This window comes from Notothenia coriiceps, unplaced genomic scaffold (genome assembly GCF_000735185.1).
Source record: "Notothenia coriiceps isolate Sejong01 unplaced genomic scaffold, NC01 NC01_scaffold00037939, whole genome shotgun sequence".
In the NCBI taxonomy this organism is placed as follows: Eukaryota; Metazoa; Chordata; class Actinopteri; order Perciformes; family Nototheniidae; genus Notothenia; species Notothenia coriiceps.
The window spans coordinates 635,250-641,890 of NW_011370640.1; positions in this window are offsets into that span (position 1 = coordinate 635,250).

Consider the following 6,641-nt stretch of genomic DNA (forward strand, 5'->3'; position numbering starts at 1 on the left):
ACATTCTGGAGTGCATGAAAAAACTTCCTGAGCTATGAACGCTAACTGGCTATGCGTGGCCCACTGACTCAACAAAATAATCAATTGAGTGTGTTGCCACATCAGCTGGGCCATTGCAGAGTTGTGCCCTTCAACCCTCAATTCATTGGCCTTGGCTGTCGTAGTGTTTTGACAGTTCATTTTTTTATTTGGCTCCAATATAGCTTTAGAGTTGCCCTGGAACATTTTCAAGAGTTGTGATAAAGAAGTCCGCTTTTGCTTTTCTCAGTTCCCTTGCTGCCATGTCTGTCATGGGACAGAGAACGTATGACCTCTCATCAGAGGGTTAGTTAAAGCTGCAGCACACACTCACCTGGGGCCTCATTTATAAAAAGGGATATACGCTCAAAATATGGCGTACGCGAGTTTCTACGCATGGTTTTATATACTCTCACGTTTAATCGTGCTTTATGCCGTTTGCCAAGACTTGATAAGTCGCTCGTAAAACACAGGAGGTATGGAAACTAAGAACACCGTGTGGTAAACTGTACAGCTAATATAACACAACACATGAGTTGTATTTCCTTTAACTGGTGGATTATGGATATATAGTTGCTGATCGACAGCTGGAACACAAACCACCAAATACAAAAAAATAATTCAGATCCAGTCGTCATGACTCCACTCCGGAGGGATTCCTCCATCATTTCTCAGTTTCTCATCAAGGGGGGGGGGGTCTCCTGTCCCCGGTACAAACACACTGCCTGAGGAAGGCTATGTGTATTTTTTTTGTCATTAACTTTTTTCGGACCAGTTATTTATTTATTTTGGTGACGATCCGACCTCCATGCTGCTACTCTGGTTCAAACTGCATCCACCAAACAATATGATTTATCTCCACCTCCCCAAAATAACCAGAATCTCACACGGTGTGAGATGTCTGTTTTAGCTGTTCTGTCCTCATTTCCTGCGATCTTCTCCATGCAGTCAGTCAGAATGAATGAATGAATGAAAGGGCGTTTCTTTGATATGGGCGTTACGTGAAGCCCGCAAAAGCTGCGCTGCATTTCTAGTCGGTTGTGATTTATAAAGGAAAACCGGCGTAGGAAGTCTCATACGCACTTTCCTCGCCGGTACGCAATGTTTTGTGAATCGGAAAATTTCAGAAAATTTCTGTACCTATTTTTTGGATTTCTACTACGTAAGCAACCTTCCCACGTGAATCCTACGCACAGCGTTATACATGAGGCCCCTGGTCATGCGGGGGCGCTTTCCTTCATGAGAGGTCACAGGTAACTCGCTGCAGAGATTTGGGGGTTTCTCTACAGAAGCATCAAATACTGCTTTACTTTGCAATTTCCGTGCATCACCCTGAAGAATTCAATTACGGTTTGATCCCCGGCTGAAAATGTCATGTTCCTTTGTTGTTGTTGTTGTTGGTCTTAAAATCTACTTTATGATAATAAAAGGGTCTCTCCTACTTACCGTTAACTAAAGCCCAAGCTCTTTCACCATCATTAATGAGTCTTCAGCAATCAGCTGATAAACCTTTACATCATCCTGTGAAATCTTTGCACACGTTACTCTGAATGCCATCATCAGCACCTTTTTGGATAAAATAACCGTTTTCACACCATCATTGCAAAATAGATTCTAGTGATCATGGTGTGAATGTTTTAAGAGCATTTGAACAAGGATGCGGCTTGAAGGCTGTGGAGCACCGCGATCCATCTGCAGCTCCACAGTGCTTCATTTAAGAGGTATTTTAACACTTATTCAGCATTTAGCCAATACTCTGCTTCCTGCTATCTGAACATATTGATGAACTGTACAACCTTACCCCATGTAACATCCAAACCAGGAGGTAATGTGTAGTAAGACCATGCATAGCACTACAGATCAGTCTCATCCTGCAGATCTACACACTCTGGTTCTACGTCTAACATCACACCAACTCACAGTTCAATATCAGCAATGTCTCTTTCCCTCCAGATGCTTCTCATTGTAATGAAGCCACACCTCAGGCCATTATGATTATCATCTGTTATTCTTATCTTATTTCCTCGGTGTGCTTTTATTTAAGGAATGTGTGTGTGAGCTGAGGCCAACAGATATCTTGCTACATGATGAAGGTGAGATGATGAAGATGCATGTTATACAGTAACTATTCTGCACACATTTGAGTACGTATGTGATGTCTGAATGTTTACAAAAATAATAAATAAATCAATATCAGCAACGCTTCCTCTAAAGACGCGGCACCTTTTTTTTCTTTTTCTTATTTATTCGACTATTTCAGCAATTAGACCGTTTACACAGAAAGCGTCTCTCGGTCTCTTCTGGGACTGAGAGACGTTTCATTTCCCGAGGGTTTTATTCGTCCTGATCAATCGTGCAGCGATTTGATCAAAGAAAGGACCAGGAATCTAATCCTGAGGTAAAGAGGAGTTCCAGATTCAGATCCTGCAGAAAGGAGAGGAAACATCTTCCCAAAGTGACACAGCGCTGACACACACTCAGCTACATGTGGACCGTTTACTTACTACGCCCAGAGGGGGAGGCAGACAAATGAGTGTGTGTGAGGAGGGGGGAGAGAGGGGGAGAAAGAGAGAGGGGGAGAAAGAGAGAGAGGGGGAGAAACCAGCGACACCACCCAGTTTATCCCACTGCCAAACCTCCATGTGCCAATGCTTGTGTGTGTGTGTGTGTGTGTGTGTGTGTGTGTGTGTGTGTGTGTGTGTGTGTGTGTGTGTGTGTGTGTGTGTGTGTGTGTGTGTGTGTGTGTGTGTGTGCTGCAGGGTGTGGTTCATGAGGGTAACTGAGACCAGGTGCTCTCCATAATAAAGCTGTGACAGATAGTCGCCACACACACTGATGATTGAATCTGTTTTCATGCATAAACGTCAGAAAGCTGATGCTCTTGTGTTTTCTAACCAGCAAAACAACACATTTAAAGACATCTCTTCAGACTTTAAGGACATGTGGTTATTTCCCACTATTTGCTTCCACTTTACACAGAAATGCTAAAGGGGATGATGGGAATAATCATTTCCCTGCAGCTTTTCCCATCGCCCGCGTCCGTAGAGTTTTTATAGCAAAACAGCGCATTTAAAGACATCGCCTCATTTCTCACACTTTACACGTTAGATACTGACGGAAATCATCTTTTTTCTGCAGCATACCCCCATCGCTCGTGTCCGAATTGTGCGATGGGGGTCGCTCTGTACCCCCCTCTTATCTGCATCTGAAATATTGGCTTCTTTTCTGATGTAAATGATGCAGCTCGAGCGCCATGACAATCCCATCGCTGGACAAAGGGAGCGGGTTTCCCTCCCCCTCGGTTCCATGCGTGTCCTTGAGCCAACATATCAATTTAATAAGCAGCTTGCATGCAGGCAGCGACGGGCTACGTGAGGACACGACCCTGATTTGGGCAATGGGGGGGATGAGATCCAAATGCATGCAGTTAGGAAGCATGCTCCTCTCTGCACACACACAAAGGAATGTGACACAAAGGAAGCGCACGAGTGAGAGAGTCAACAGCAAACCGCTGCTTCTGCCCGGCATGAAAACATCCTGCTTCTTCACTAACATCACAAAGAAAAGGGTCTGTTTGCATTTTAATCAGAAATCCAGCGTGATAGTGAGCGGGCGGGGAACACAGATTCTTCTAATGAGCACACAGGTGCAGATGTACACGTCCTTCAGGGAACACTCTGCATATCGCTGAACATAAACCATCATCATCATCACACCGGAGACTTCTAGATGCCGATCAGAAGAGGGGAAACAGAATCATGGAAAGGACGTACATGGATCACAAATAGCGCTTTGACAGTGGAGATGTTGAAATCAGCACGTTGAGAATGGAGTTTGGTGCAGCCTGATAAGTGTTATCTGAGAGGTGAAGAAACTCACCTTAATTAACTCATGATTTAGTCATTTAACACACATTACATCTGAGTTGATGAAAGGTGGAGATTAAAACATGTGTTGTGGTTTAGCAGCTTGAAGCTAGCAGGCTAACGTGGTGTTGTGTAACATGACTTTAATGTGGATGTTATAATGTGGGGATAAGAAAGGGGTCTCTTTAGTAGATTCATTCACTAGATTTCAAAGTGTGTATTCTTAGATACTGTTTTATATATGTCTTTATAAACTGACTAAATCCCGCACAGCACTTTAAAATAAAATATACTGCAGTTTTCATTTTTTGTATATTTGGTGTAAATACTTGTCTTTATCTTTTTTTAATGTTAAATAGTTTTTCAAACATGTTGTTTCTGTTTGCACACACCAAAGCAGATTCAGGTGTAAACCTTTTAATGTTATTGAATCTATGTGTACACTATGTTTATATGTGTCTCTGTTCCTTTAGTCAGATAAGAAAGTAATCTAAAGGATTCTGTATATTCCTACATCATTCCTACTGTGAACATTTATGTTTACTTTAATCTATTTTTAAGACATGTTGTAGCTCTTGCACAGTGACTGTCAAAAAGGCTGCTGTGACATAACAACAGGTGTATTTTATCTTATTAAAAACTATAAAAGAAGCTTTTACAGGTTAAAAAAACAAGGGAAAAGACAGGGTTTTGACTTATAAGAGAGACCCAAACACTGGTGATAAATACAGTACAGTAGATAGTATAGCAGATATCAGAGAGTATTCTTATGTATTCTGTATATTTTATAATGCTTGGATACTCCTCTGGATATATGTCTTCTTTATATATCTTTTTTTATTTGTATCTTTATTTTTATTTGTATTTTATTCTATTTTTTAAGAAATGTAGTACTTCTTGCACAATAGTCTAAACTGCTGCAGTGACAAAACCATTTCCTGAATCCGGATCAATAAAGTGTATCTTATCTTATTTATTTACTTATAAAGGACTAAAAATACAGGTTTTTACCTCTAAAAGTGGTGATAAATAACACAGTAGTACTTTATGAGACCTAACTTTAACAAAGACAACCAGTTCCACAAAGTAAACCGAGCCCCAGAAAAACACCCAACTTCGCTCCGCCCAGCTAACCGCTCTGAATGTATCCGATAATAGAGCCCTAAACCCGGGTAACAGCTCCACGGATCAGGGGTGACTTTACGGTTCTCTTCCTCCCAGACAATGCACATTCCTGAGGCGGCAGAACCTGCGCCATCTTAGCTTCACTCTCCGCGTCTCTTTCTGCCTCCACTAACACCTCCCTGGCGGAGAAACTACCCCAAAACACACCGCAAACACACCCAGAAACTCCCCACGGCTCTTTTCAGGCCACTTACCGGTGTTTTCGAGTATCCTTGCCCCGATAATGAGCACGAACAGAAGGCATGGTGTGGCTCCCATCGTGGCTTCGGACCAGACTGCCAGCAGACTGAGGGAACTTCTCCCAGCGCAGTGAACAGGCGCGCTCATTGGCTGAGAGCAGCGTAGATCCCGCCTCTCACAGCGGTAGGGACGCGCTGATTTGTGGAGAGAGCAGTCACGAGACGCCCCACTGGAGGAACTCTACCGCTGCTGTAAACAAACACTGTTGCGGCTCACCATGACTACTAAGTGCTCATTTTGTATTATAATATCAATTATAGAGTGTTTTTTAAACACTACAGGTTCTAGTTTAATCATTCAAATACCAGCTTATGAGCTAAACTAATAACTCCTGAAAAAAACTATAATAACATTCTTTATAGGCCTATACTAATAACACATGGAAACATTAAGATTTAGGGCAACAACAACATATACTAAGTGCACATTTTTTATTTTAATAATAATTATACAGTGTTTTTTACACACTACAGGTTCTAGTAGTTTAACCTTTTAACGACTAGCTTATCTGCTAAACTAATAACTCCTAAAACAAAACCTATAATAACATACTTTATATGTTCATAAAACAGACATATTGCGATTAAGGGCAAAAACAACAACAACAACAACAACATATATATATACAAAGTGCAATTTTTTATTTTAAGATAAGATTGACTTTATTGATCCCCATATGGTAAATGTTCTCCTGTACAGCATGTAAACAATGCACTGCACATAATGTGAATAAAAGAGTAGAAAATCAATATAAACATCTCAAAGTAGAAAATAAAACAGAACTTAAAAGTAATGTATAAACAAATACTGTAGTGAATTCAATAGCTGGGCATAAAGGAGTTTACATGAATCCTAAATAGTGTAAACAGATAATGCACAGAAGAGTGTGTGAGAAAAATAACGTCACTGTGGCTCTGATTGAGAAACACACTGATAACACCTCGTATCCTCAATGACATGCTGTGGCTACACACACACACACACACACACACACACACACACACACACACACACACACACACACACACACACACACACACACACACACACAGAGGCAACACACACAGAGAGGCAGCACACAAACAGAAACCACACACACACACACACACACACATACGTCCCTCGTACATTGTCCAAAGGCCTTTAACCCTTCCTTTCTCTCATCTGCATTTACTATATTGCTTAGAGGGGGTACACACACTCACACACACCAACTAATACACACACTCACACCAACTAATACACACACAAACACCAACTAATACACACACACACACACACACACGCACGCACGCACGCACGCACGCACACACACACACACACACACACACA